We start from the raw sequence: 15,155 nt of genomic DNA, 5'->3' as shown, positions 1-15,155 counted from the left end.
TTAAGCCACCCAACCGAAACACAAACAGGGGTGGGCTGTTAGGTATTTACACTAGACTTAACAATCTTGTGTTTTTTTTTTTTTTAAATGAAGAATTATTGTTAGCTCAGTTTCCAAAAGTGATAATTTACCAGTAAACGGTCATGTTTGCCCACATGGCAACAGGCTTGGCAATACTTAGAAGGGGGACCAAACAAAGAGAATTGTACAAATTACCCAAGTGTCAAACCCAACCTATTTATTTGATTTAATCAATCTCATGGCACTTTTGACTTCCTTAACAAATAAAGGCACAAAAGCTGAGTTAGGTCAATCATCCTTCTTGGTTTTTGTCTTAGAGGTTTATTCTACTCACAAGCAAAAGAATGTAAAGTTGGCTTTTCCAACTTGTATTAAAGCATTTAACAATGTGAATCAAATCCAACACATCAGCTGAAACCATTAACTTTAAAATGAACCATGAAGGAATTTAAATAAGAGCTATGTCCTTAAACGATATCCTACATTACAGGTGCCATTTTACATCTGCCAAAAAATGCCTACTGAACTAAGAACTGAAACAATAGTCATGGGAATGATGATCTACCATATTTTTTTTAAGATCATAAATTTTGTGCGTGGGATTAGAAGACCATCGGAATGAAGAATAAACTATACCGTAAGTTCCATGCTATCAAAGACTTACCATTTGAAACAAATTCAAAATATCACTGTTTAATATCTTATCTGTTTCACAGGTACCCTTCCAAGTGGTATCAGCTTTTGCAAGGGCAGGGAACTACCTCATTCCCATCTAGGGTAGACTAAGTTATCTATAACTGAATTTATTAAAATACTTTGTCAAAATCTGTTGCCTTGAGATTTCTATCCATGGTATAATTATATTTCTTTTAACTACAAATGTATCTATTCTGTCCACATGAAAAACTTTCCAATAGAATTAACTTATAACTTCTCATCTATATAGGTTAAATACTGTTACTTTTCAGTTAATTCTCCATGTGATGCCACGGACTCTTCACTATTATTGTTTCCTTTTCCACACACCAAAGTATATCTACATTTATAAGGCTTAGATTTACACAGAAACTAAACACATTTTTTTCAGGGTTTATTTCCTGGTTTGCTTTATTCATTGATATTTCTTAATAAAATATTTATTAATGTAGATTGTGTTTACAAAGGGAATAATACAAAATTTCCTTTTAGTGACTAACCCAATGAAAATATGCATATTTTATATAAAACAGTAACAATGTATTGAATATATAAGTGCAGAAACTTTTATTATGGATAAGAAGTCTAATAATTGTAAAGATTTCAATTTTCCCAAATTAATTAGTAGAGTTAACATAATTTCACTACTAAACCTATCAAGTTTTTTCTTGGACCTCTATAATGAGACAATAGACATTATCTGGAAGCATAAACAGGTAAGAATATCAAAGAATATTTTAAAGGTAAAAATGGACATAGTTTAAGTATTTCTATAAATTAAAAAATATTGTACTTGATAAAATAGGTGTGCAAAATAGAAAATAGGCAATAGAATAGACTGCCAATGAATGTAACATATTTTGAAGACATTTGCAAATCAATAATGAGCTTGGGTCTTATTTAATAAGAAAAATAAATGTTTAGAAAATTAGAAAAAAAAATTAACTTCTCAAGATAGACCAAAGTTATATAAGGTTAGATTAAAGAGTTAGATACATTAAAAAAATGCAATTAGTTTTCTGAAGCCATAATATTTTATAATTTTTGAAGTCATAGAAAAATTACACAAAGTACTTGAAATTTCCTCCTTACCAAGTCCAATTAGCATGGTGGAGCAATGTAGTGGACTAGTATAATATTATGTAGAATTTTAAGATAATCAGAGTACCTGCCAACTATTGTGATAAAGATCAAGAGAATTAACATAGCTCAGGGTCAAAACGGTAAATGCGTACTGCTGTCTATCTCATATAAAACAAACTCATTTTTCCTTTACTGATGAGAATTGATAAAAATACATTCTCCAGCTCAATAGCTGCATACCAAGGGTCAGAGACTGTCTTGACCTATTCCAATAAGGATCCACAGCTGGTAGAGCTGCAATGAATACTGTCATTTGGTGAGAGTTACCGTATTTCTGTTAGTTGTCATTATCCATCAGAGTTTTCAGGCATGGTATTGCTGAATTGAATGAGGGGTCACCACCCCAGCATATTTTATATTTCTCATGATTACATTTACCTCTGCAATTCCTTCTGGTATGTGGTAATGCAGATGACTTACTATTCTGGCAGTGTGAGGGGAAGTTTCAGTTTTCACTTGGAATTTCTTACCATAATATCAATTCACTCTGCAGTCAGGATGAAGGTTCTACTATCATCTGAATATATGCATTTCAATTATGTACTGGGGATCAGGGAATGACCTGAGGATGTGTCCAAGGACCTGTTTCACATATAGTAAGATATATTTGAACCATAATTCCATTTATCACCTGGCTTCCATAAGTCCTCATCCTATTAAGGGGTATACAATGCATTTGTGAACCCATGTTTTAGATCCAATGTCAGTTCAGATTCCATAATTGCCCTACAAACATAAGCTGATTCTCACATGGTTATGTAACTCAGGGTTATGTATCTAATTGATCCAACAAAACTTAAGCTCAGAATTTTATTTAAAAAGATCCCAAGTTGATAGCATACCCAGTCATGTAGTAGAAGAAAACACAAATTCTCTTTGGAAGAATACAACATCAATGTAGGCCTCAAAATTTTCCATGGATATTTCTCAGAACAAGAGTTTACAATCCTAAGGTGTTCCTTCCTCTCTAATTTTTTGGAAGAGTTTGAGAAAGATTGGTGTTAATTCTTTTTAAAATGTTTAGTAAAATTCACAAGTAGGATGTTTATGATGAGCAAGTGGGAGGTTTATGATTATTGCTTCAACATCATTACTTGCTATTAGTCTGTTCAGATTGTCTGTTTCTTTATGATTCAGTCTTGGTAAGTTTATGTTTCTAAGAATTCATCCATTTCGTCTATGTTATCCAAATTTTTTGGTGTATAATTTTTCATATTAGTATGATTCTTTGAATTCCTATAGTATCAGTTGTAATGCCTCCTCTTTCATTCACAATCTTGTTTATTTGAGTCTTTTCTCTCTTTTTTTTGGCTAAGCTAGCTAAAGGGTTGTCAATGCACTTCATCTTTTCAAAAAACCAACGTTTAGTTTTGTTCATATTTTCTATTGTTTTTCTAGTCTCTATTTTACCTTGAAATACTAAAATTCCATTTTTAAAAGCAAAAACAATATATGTTGAAGACTTAAGCTAAAGTCGAGCATCAACCACCCAAAAAGTTACAACCAGTTTGAACTCTGCAGACCCAGTTAGATTTCACATGGGAACAATCCTGTTCCACATTAAAACTAATATATAGACAATCATTCAAGTATCGTCGTCAACACAAGGAGTCTGAACATTCTCCTTGTGTTCAGGCTGAAGTCATCAGTAGGGTAAATCCAGAGTAAACAAAAACAGTTTTCTAGGTGTGATGCATATAATGTTAGACTGAAACAGGATGCCTGGATGCTAATTCCAGCTCATCTTTGGACAAGTTACCTCCCCTGTCTAGGCCACAATTTATTTTGATGTAAGTGGGTTAAAATAAAATTTAGTTATTGAAAGTATGACCTGTAGGACAAATATAGTTTGCCTATCCCAGAGTAGAGAATCACCTGATATTTTTAGCACAACTTAGAAGTCTTAATTTACTGTTATAGCTCACCAAATATGGGAGCTTGAACTGATTAAGCAGTTAAGCCCTAAACTGCTGCTTCTGGAAAGTGAGAGAAAGGAGAAAGAACTGTTAAGACTTTCCCTAGGAATTATTATCTCTGCAATGAGAGACATGTTTTCATCTCTGCATGCCAAGCCTTATGAGACTTATCTCACAAAAAGAGGTTTTAAATGTCTCTTTTGTTTCACAATATAAGTAGAATGCCAATTTTGCAGTGAAGAGGCAGACAAGCAGTGGTTACATTACAGAAATAATCACTCATCCTAAATATTTCCAATACAATGACATTACATATTAGTTGAAGCATTTTACCATTTGTAAGTTAGACATTAAATTATAGAAGTGCATGAAAATATTTCATCATATGGAATAATAAAACAATCTCAGACCGATTTTTTAAAATTATTTTCCCTATCATATAATATAAACTCAAAAAAATGCAAGATACTTTTCTAATAGTTTTTAGCTAAAGTTAGGAAGGTATTCATTTTGGACATTTACATTGCATCTTACATTTTAAGGTCTTAGGAAATTCAATTTCATGGATATTATTTTGTCCCTTAAAATTCAGGTATTTCTTAGGGTCAAAGAAATCAAATATTTAAGGAACAACTCGCTCCTTGAGCTTACTTTTTGATCTTCCTTGTTTGGAATGCAAGCAAGGACTCGGATTACTTTTGAACCAACTCATACCAATTTCACAATCTCCTGCTCTGGCATGTCTAAGGAAAGTGGTTTTATTAGATATAAAAAGCTACTCATCCAATTAATCATGTAAGACTTATTCCTGAAATGTGTTTGGGGATATTGCGTGTGAATTTTAAAAGATTTTAGCCCCCTTTAATATCTTAAAGTCAAAGAATATTTGTCTAACTTTTGCTCTCCTTAGAGTTGTGGCATTTAGGAATCTCTTGAGGAAAAACCTTATTTTTTCTCATTTCTTTAAAGCGCAGTTTGGAAGATACACACTTTTAAAACTTTTATTTGGAAATAATTTCAACTTACAAAGAGTTGCAAAAATGAAAGGAGAACAAAGAACATCCATAAAAATTTAACCCCAGTTCATCTATTGTTAGCATTTTATCCCATTTGCTTGGTGATCCTCCCTCTCCCTCTCTCTCTCCGTCTACTTCCTCCTGAAATAAGGGCTTTATTTTCCTGTTCAAACCAACTGTATTTATTATTGTGGAGACAATAAAGGGAAGCAAGGGCATTTTTGATGAAATCAAATATGATGTTGCAAAGCAAAAATATCAGATGTCTTTACAGAAAGTCCAGGGAACGAGAGGCATCTTTTTTGTTACAAGGGAAAGGAAACTGCCTCTGCTGGGTCAGACTACTCAGGAGAATCCAGAAGTTAGAAGTTCTAAGCTCGTTCAATCAAATGGTCCAACTACAGGCCTCGAGTCTCATTGTTTTTCTATTAGCACCTGTCTTTGACATAAGAGACCTATTAAGGTTATAGAATTAGTTGTAACTGTGCTATCTTTATAATTAAAAATTGTGCCTCTGCCTTAGCTGCAGGAGATGAGGGTCTTTATACACGTTGCCATGGAGGCTTTCTTTTTATTTTCAAAGTATAACTACCTGAGTCTACCACTTTATATTTTAAAGGTTTTGAAGCTGTAAATAAAAGCCAGCCAAATGACAATCTTTAGAATTACTATTGCCCCTATGTGATATTTAAATATCAACCCTTTAAAACTGCCTCAGAAGCTGAAGTTTATTCTTCTGTCTATACCTTTGTGTGTGTGTGTGTGGTACGCGGGCCTCTCACTGCTGCGGCCTCTCCCGCCGCGGAGCACAGGCTCCGGAGGCGCAGGCTCAGCGGCCATGGCTCACGGGCCCAGCCGCTCCACAGCATGTGGGATCTTCCCGGACCGGGGCACGAACCCGCGTCCCCCGCATCGGCAGGCAGACCCCCAACCACTGCGCCACCAGGGAAGCCCTGTCTATACCTTACTTTAATCTATCATTGGTAAGATTCTTAGTAAATATAAGGCTATGGCATGCAAGAGGTATCATCATCACACTTACCACCAGCAATGTAGTCATCACTGCTATCTGACTGGTGAGTGTTCTAATTTAAAATCCTAATCTGATCGTGTGCTTTCCAGTGTCTTTTCTGTTACCAACCAACTTAGACTGGTTTCTCCAAAAGGCAGGCATGAAATATGGGCCTCCATGCAAATAGTTTATTTTTGAACGCGATCCCAAGAAGTAGGAGTGGTAGTGGGAAGGAAGTAAATTTTCATGTTAATCACCACGGTGAGTAGCTAGAGATAGAGAGATCTGGTTCTCTGGAGGAACCAGGTGGAGAGTACTTATTTATTTCCGCTGAATTGCAGAAGAAGGAAGTTATTTTTCCGTTGGTTTCCATCCCTCATTGGTTAAAAGCAGCTATGCAAGGTTTAACTCCCTCAAAATTTGAGACTTTTTCCATGTCAGAATGGCTGATGATTTGCTGGCCATTATACCTCAGGCAGTGGAAGAAAAGCTCAGGAAAATAAATGGAGTTATTCCATACAGCTGAGGTGAAGTGACTTACACTTGGATTACACTTGCACACAGTAGGTTGACACAACAAAAACTGAAATAAAAAGGGAAGCTGAAATAACATAAAGGGAGACACATGTTGAGTCAGTTATACTTGTCATTTAGATAAGAGGAGAAGTATTGTTATCTAAAAGAACATACATTAGAACAGGAATAATTTACTAATTAAGTGAGGATAAGGTCCTGCCTTAGTTTCCTAGGGCTGCTGTAAAAATTACCACAAACTTGGTGGCTTATAATAACACAAGTGTATTCTTTCACAATTCTGGTAACCAGAAGTCCAAAGTTAGATTCACTGGGCTAAATTCAATGTGTCAGCACAGCTGGTTCCTTCTGGAGGCTCCAGAGGAGAATATGTTTCCTTGTTTTTGCCAGCTTCTAGAGGCCACCTGTGATTTTTTAATATATGTCCCTGTATTAGAGTTTTCCAGAGAAAGAGATCCAGTAGGCTCAAGAGAGAGGGAGGGAGGAAGAAAGAAAGGTGGTGGGGGAGAGGGAGAGAGAGATTTATTTTAAATAATTTACCTGATACTTCACAGTTTACAAAAAATTTGCATTTGTTCAATCTGAAACCAAATTTTTACCCTGCAAAACTATACTTTAGAAGTGAAGGAGAAATAAAGATTTTCTCAGACAAATAAAAATTGAGGGAATTTCTTGCTTTGCAAGAAATGTTAAAAGAAGTTCTTTAGAGATAAGGAAAATAATATAGGTCACAAACTCGGATCTACATAAAGAAAAGAGTGAAAGTAATATAGAAACTTTTATTTGTCTTATTTTTAATTGATCAAAGAAAAGAGTCTGTTGAAAATAATAAAAGCAACAATGTATTCAATGATTATAGCTTGTGTGTAACCGAAATGAATGACAGCAATGTTACAGGGGATGGCAGGGAGGAATTAGAATTATTTGTTATAATAATGTACTTGCACTACATATGAAGTGATATAATATTATTTGAAAGTGGACTTAGATTTGCTGTAAATGTATATTGCAAACTCAAGGGCAGTCACTAAAGAAAGTAAACAAAGTATTGATATAACTGATATGTTAAGAAAGGAAAGAAAGTGGAATCCTATTAAATGCTCAGTCAATAGAATCAATGAAATCAAAAGCTGATTCTTTGAAAAGATCGATAAAATGAATAAGCCTATAGCTAAGCTAAGAAAAAAAGGAGATAGATACAGTTACTAATGTTAGGAAGAAAAGAGGAACATCACTACAGATTCCATGGAAATTAAAAAGGAATAAAGGAATTCTATGTTTTTGAAGATTCTGTTGTTACATTCTCTAGCTCAGAGATTCCTTCCTCAGCCATGTCCAGTCTACTGTCATGTCCAGAGCCCATCAAATACCTTCTTTATTTCTAAATAAAGAACATTTTTGATCTCTGAAATTTCTTTTTGATGCTTTCTTGAAAATTCTCTCTGGTTACATTATCCATGTGCTCTTACATGTTGTCTACTGTTTCCATTAGAGCCCTTAGATAGAAATTAAATTAGAAGGCTGACCTAAAGGCATTTGGAGATAGCTACAGCAAGTCCTCTTGAGCCTGTTGAGAACTCTTTCTTCATTTGCTGTAATCTTGTGGATCTTGTGGACTCAAACCCCATTGGTGTTTTGGGGTTCTATCTTTCAGGTGGAATTCTTAAAACTTGGGGCACTTGATGTTGGGTCCAAACCAATTGCCCCTCAGAGAGAAACTGTGAGTTGTGAATTCCCTCTCAATTACATGTTGCTGTGGTAAGACTGAGGTTGATGGCCAGAATGTGTCTCAGCCTTTCCTTCCATTTCATTTTGAGTATTTTCTTGTTGCTTGATGTATAGAAGTCACTCAGCTAGCTTCTGGATTTTTTTCAGAGGGAACTGCCCCTTGTGTAGCTGTAGATTTGGTGTGTCCATGGGAGTAGGTGAGCTCAGAAGCCTCCTATGTTGAAATTTTGGACTAGAATCATCAATAACGTTTAATACAAGTAATCAATTGTCTGCTCATTTTCCATTTTGTAATGTTTTACCTAGGTTTTGCTGTTCATTTTTTTGCATTGAATCCTTTTAAAAAAATTATACACTTTTTTTTCTGTTATAGTTTTTTTTATTTTTTTTATTCAGTCACAAAAATTATAATCTTCCTCATCAGTTCACTCAAAAATTACACATTTTAAAAACAGAATCCTTATTTATAGAAGCCCACATCATGATTATATATGAATAAATTTAAAATAAAAAATATGACACATTTACTTTTAATTAAATAATCTTTTATTTTTCGAAGTAAATATACAGCATTCTTTTCAAAATTAAGAAAAGATTAAATACATTTTGTATTTTAACAATATATAATAATTGAATTAAAACCTGACAGAGAAATATATAGAGAGTCTTGTTTCAGTCTGAGTTCCACAGAAAGAAGAACCTGAGCTAAAGGGCTTATCTGAAACCATGTTACTGGGAAGTATAATACCAGGTGGCAGGAGTGAGGGAAAAGGTGAGTGAAGCAGACAAAAACAAAAAGCCAATTACTATGACATGCTATTGATTTGGCTGCTACAAAATGCAATTGATTGCTGATATCCCAGCCACCAGTAAGATGCATAAACTTCATCCCAGGAGAGCCAATCTTGGGGGTGGTGAGGAAGGAGAATTACTCACTAGTTTCTGTTTCCCATTTATCAATGTTTCACCCAAGGATGGACAATTCTCAGTTGTGCTTCATGGGTGCTTAGCTACTCAAGCCTTCCAATTAACAGAGGAGTCTTGGGAGCAGAAAATGAGATATGTGGCATAGGTGCCAGGGACAGTGCTATCATAACCCATGCAAAGCTGGTACTCAGAGCAGAGAGTAAAACAGGAAACAAATGAGGCCAAGAAGCTTTGAAGTAGCACATTAAGAGGTATCTTTTATAGGTCTCAAAAGTACAGATATTGATTGTGGGGTTTGTTTCTAATTATACAATAAAAATGTATAAAAAATATTTTGGTGAAATTTCACATGCAGCACACTCAAAATACGTCTACTTAAATATTTACATCTCTTCATTATTGCCAAAAAGAAAAAAAAATCAAGGAGACATTTAGTTTGTCCAAAAAAAAATCATTAATCTTTTTACTACCACTTTTCAGCTGAAAAGAGATAATTAATGTTCATGATGAATTATATAAAAGTACTAGCTGAGGGATTCCTGGAATTCATATCTTTTCCATTTAGATGTCTAGTACCAAACTGTCTTGACAGCTGCAAGGTGTCAAGATTTGAGGAAAAGTGGTCTGAAAATTTGCTTAACTGGAAGTATGATGGGATTTAATCCCAGTAGTTGAGTGGGTGGGAGGTTCTGCAAATGCTTTGCCATGCAGCAAAGATATCCATATATCCGCCTGAAAAAGCTGTTGAATTTAAATTAATGTCCATATTCTTTTCAATCTTTCCCTTACAAGACATCACGTACATTTTGCTGAATATTCAAAACTGAAAATACCTCATCTTTGGAAACAAGATTTCTACTTAAAGCCTTTACTTTGTAAATCTTTCAAAGAAGCTTGTTTTCAAAAATATTTAAACAGATCTGCAGACGGCAGAGATTTAACATTTTCACAGAAGACACATGGTATTTTCAGTAGGAAATTCTTATGATGATATACTCATTTTACATGTAGCATTATGCACTTATTCTATAAAACCTGTGTGTGAGAAACACCACATTTGCATTTTTTCCCAGATTGACTTAAACGTAGCTCTGAGACCCTATCACTCATGCTAGCAGAGTATCTTGTGTTACTCATGATGGTGTTCATCAAGCTTACTTGGTGTCAGGATAGTGGGAACATGCAGGGTCCTTTTGCTACTGTGGTCACATGGTTAGCTCTGCTCCCTCTGCTATAAGATGTAGCTTTTGAATGCCTTTTGCCCTTTTTTGCTCAAAGACTATGCCCAGTGGCACAACTACTGTTACTCACAAGGAGTGGTACTGAAAAGCCATCCTGCACATACATTGGCCTGACCCTCTCACAGGTATCCAGTCCATTCTCTATGTGGGGTAGACTGCAAGTTGCCATCACCCCTGAGTCCTCTGACACTTCCACACTCTACCCATAGAGAATCCAACTTTTCCTTCCAGGTCTAGCTGTATCTCTCTCACTGACCAAATAATTGTCTCTTCCCTTTCTTCCCCTTTTGTGAAACTTTGGCATAATTTCTTCCTCAGAGATCCCGATAGGGTTGCTCTTCAACAATTAAAATCCAGAGAAGTTATTAATTTTCCCTAAATGGTAGAAGAATCAGACATTATAATTTCAATGGAAGACTTGACACAAAAGTTTCTATATCTTCCCCATAAAATGTTTGTGAGCTATACTTAATGTTCAGTTACAGTAACTATTGTTAATTTAGTCTTTCTATAACTTTATTTTTTCCCCTAGCCCAAGTCCCTTCCCCCAAATTATTTTAATATATAGCTTTACAGCATAATGTGGCTTTTATTGTAAGATGCTTCTAATCTTTTCTGTAAAAGTATGGAGTGCAGGGGAGGAAAGATTGCTTAAATAGGTTTTAAAAACAGTAGTACGCCTTTTACATATTTTGAAAAATGTCTCTTAAAGGTAGCCTTTGGTGACTTCTTTTAAAATATGACTAATAAATTCTTCCATTTTATACTTGGTAATTTTTGTTTTCCACACTCAGTAGTCATTCACACATGATCTCTAACATAAAGTAATTACATGGAACTGCATTAAAACTAGAAGACATCCTGCACTTTGGGGTGGAGCCCCATGAGATAGAGGGGGGATTTTAAATTCATTTTATGTTATATATTCAAATTTCTGTTCAACAGAGGTGCATTTTTCATTTGATAAAATTTAAACTGCAAAGTGAGACATTTTTGAGCTAAAGGAGATCATTCAGTATCAAAAAAAGTGGGCAATCACCAAAGAGAATATAGACCACAGACACAGACACAGAAAACTCATGGTAGAAAACGAAGACCTTCATATAGTCATCGCAGACACAACACATCACATACACACAGCCATTAATGTCAGAGCTTATAGAAGAAAAACAAAACCTCCCACAGAAATTATATTTCTACTGCAGAATAAAATCTGAGATATTGCCTTTATAATTTATAAGCTGACTTCTATCCACCAAACCATCTTCACCTTTAGTTCCCTTACTCACTGATACTGAAAGTCAGAGAGATTACATAAATTGTCCAAGCTTACACAGCTTGATGCCTGATGGAATAAAGATTTAGCCTAGGGCTCCCCCGGTGGCGCAGTGGTTGAGAGTCTGCCTGCCGATGCAGGGGACACGGGTTCGTGCCCCGGTCCGGGAGGATCCCACATGCCGCGGAGCAGCTGGGCCCGTGAGCCATGGCCGCTGAGCCTGCGCCTCCGGAGCCTGTGCTCCGCAACGGGAGAGGCCACAACAGTGAGAGGCCCGCGTACCGCAAAAAAAAAAAAAAAAAAAAATTATCCTAGAACATATTTATGGTAAAAAGTATGTCCTTTAAATTTATGGAAGAGGGAACATTTTCTAAGTGCTGATATTAATACCTTATCCTAGAAATGTTTGAGCAGCAGAGCAGGATGAGGGAGACTCTAAGATTTACAACTAAGGTTAAACTATAAATAATCTTATTTCCAATGGCATCTGGGTTTAACCCATTATTATTATTATTATTTTGGCTTTCTCCTGCAGCTTGTGGGATCTTAGTTCCCTGACCAGGGATCAAACCTGGGTCCCTGGCAGTGAAAACGCCGAGTTCTAACCACTGGACCACCAGAAAATTCCCTACCCTACTATTGAGAGGGAAGAAACCTTTTGCCTTCTTATCAGATGATGAGTACCTGATCTATCAAATATGGTTAAGTGAAAGCAGGATAAAAAACATGAGGAAAACACAAAGACCTAAGGGAAAAACCATGAAAGTTGCTTATCAAAAGGGTAAAATGTATTGAAGAAAGGCATTATCTTTCCAATTCCTCACTATGATTAAGAGGGCTACATTTTATAGTCAAAAGACAACATTAAAAAAATTCTAATTAAACAGTTATCCATCCCATGATTTTAACTTTAAAAAAATTTAACTTAAAATAAAAGACCTTGAGTTGAATCAATCCTGCATATTTGAGCTGTACAGTTTGGTTTTGTTCACTTGCAGTTTCCATCTGGTTGTCAAAGTAAGCTTTGGAAAGTGGCTTATATGGCTTTCCCATCTGGGATCTCTGATACCAGGCCAGCAATCTCCTGGGAGACCTTGCATTGGGTCACAGCCAGATTTAAGGCTGTTATTTTGAGTGCTTAATGTTAAGCTTGAAACCAATAGGAAATTAAGTGAGGTGTGGAACATCCACAGAACAGGGCCTTCTCCAGTGGGTGAGCAATAGTGCTTAAGAACCCAGCTTTCAGAATCAAGCTTTTGACGCTGGATTTAGCTAGTTATCATGTGTTTGACCATTGGCAAATCACTTAATTCCTCTAAACCTCAAGCTCATCACATGCAGTTATTGTAAGAATTAGAGGAAGAAATATAAGTGAAACATTTATCACAATACCTATTACCTAGTAGAGCTCAATAAATATTTACCAATTAACTCTAATTTTTAATGCCAATGGATTGAATATTCAAGTTCATCATTTATCATCTCTAAATGTATTGTCTAAACAATATTGTAGAAATAACACAAATAAAAGGTAAAAAAAAAAACACCCAAAATTTTATTCATCATCTTAAAAGTCAGGCACAAACTCTTATTTTTTAAATTATTAGTATATATATGCTAAGAATATTTATATGGGGAAGTCACACTACACATACAGTTTCATAAGCCAATAAAATTTCAGTTCCATAAGGACAAGGAACATGTTCACTGCTATATACTCATTGTGTAATACATATTTATTGAGTTGAATTGAACATGAATTTTAAGCATAGTCTCCATAACCATTATTTTAAATGAGTGGACTGTAATTTACTTAACTAACTTCATTATTGATGTAACCATAGTTTCCAGTCTTCAAAAGGTAGTCCTAATTTATGACTGTTATAGATCAATGACTGCCTGTTCATTTTTAGTGCTATCTTTCTCTCTAAATAGTGGCCCAATTTGAATAAATTATATAATTTTGGTTAACTTTATTATTTTATAAATAATACTGTGATGGCCATCTTTTCACAGACAGCTTTTACTTCTCTGGCATTATTCCTGTAGGAAGAATTGACAAGATTAGGATTTCGTCAAGTAGGGATATTTCAAAATAAATTGTAAATTCTTCCATTTTTGTGTGATTCTTTTAAGAAAGAAAAATGATAGTCTATTCATTTTCTTATAATTTCTTATTTAATTATGTAATCTCATAAAAGTTTAGGTGGAATTAACCATATTGTCACTGTTATTTCTCTACCAATGAATTTTATGATCAAAATCAAGCAAAGCAAAAATATTGTCTATTCGCAATAAACCTTTATTTTACAAGTGGCTTCCAAACTGTGGTTTGATTGGTCAATTCACTCAAGAATTCTAATAGGTATTCTTTGTTCCACAACATTTCCTTATTTTTATAAATTAAATTAAAATTTCCTATATACTCCCAGCTCAGTAGGATTGTCAAGAAGTTGATTATCAATGTTTAAAGGACAGCTTTCCTTCTTTGGCACTTACATGGTCCTAACAAATAGGTACATTTAGAGAAGTCTTAAGAGTCTGGTTATTTTCATCAGTATCATTGTTTCCTTTGGTTTTTCAGGCAGTGTATTGTGAACTACGAGTTTCATGGTTTTAGTGTTCCTGGAACACAGAGATCCTCAACATTCCCCTAGAGCTGAAATTGTTTGAGCATAGCTTCTAAAGGAACCTGAATGGCTGTTTTCTATCCAGTTTTTAGGGAGAATCACGCCTAGCCAGTTTCCAGGGTTGCTCTCTGTTTTAGTCAGCTCTGGCAGCTATAACATATTACAACAAACTTGGTAGTTTAAACAACAAACACTTATTTCTTATGGTTCTGGAGCCTGGGAAGTCCAAGATCAAGGTCCTGGCAGATCCAGTGTCTGGTAAAATCCTGCTTTCTCATTTGCAGATGGCTGTATCCTCATATGGTAGAAAGCAGAGAGAGAGGGAGCAAAATCTTCTATCTCTTCTTATAAGAGCACTAATCCCATTCATGTGGTTTCCATCCTAATGATCAATTACATCCCAAAGACACCACCTCTTAATACCATCACAATGAAGGTTAGGATTTCAACAGACGAATTTTGGTGGGATCACAAACCTTCAATCCATAGCACTCTCCTCTTGTCTAGTCCATAGGGCTTCCTTGTGAATAATTCGACCCAATTCCCTCAAGGGCCTAAGCCTTCCAGAACCTGTGCATGTTGCGAATGTCTTCAGAGCAGCTCCAATTCCAGTTGGAGTACATAAAACACAAAATACTATTAATTACTCCTAGTGGGGAAGATAGCTTAGAACTAAATAACTCCAGAGCCTACTTAGTCTCTATTCTTGGAGGGTAAAGGGTAGAATAAATGAGAGATGCTTTAATTTTTCTTTGTTGAGATAATAATAGTTTAATAATAATAATAGTGATAATAACGTCTTTAATTGATACCAGTTGAATCATTTTTTTCTTTTTCCTTTCCATAGCATAATTATTTGCCAGCTATAAGAAGCTCTGTTAGGTGCTGTGAGGAATTGGATATTTATGTGGGATGGCGGATGGGATCAAGGTAGAACTTGATGAAGTGGTGTTAAGAAAATCATATGCTCTCAAGTAGCTCAGAATCTAGTAGCAAGACAGGTAGCTCAACACGA

Source organism: Delphinus delphis, chromosome 4 (genome assembly GCF_949987515.2).
Source record: "Delphinus delphis chromosome 4, mDelDel1.2, whole genome shotgun sequence".
NCBI classification, from domain to species: domain Eukaryota; kingdom Metazoa; phylum Chordata; class Mammalia; order Artiodactyla; family Delphinidae; genus Delphinus; species Delphinus delphis.
Note: the sequence above shows the minus strand (reverse complement) of the source record.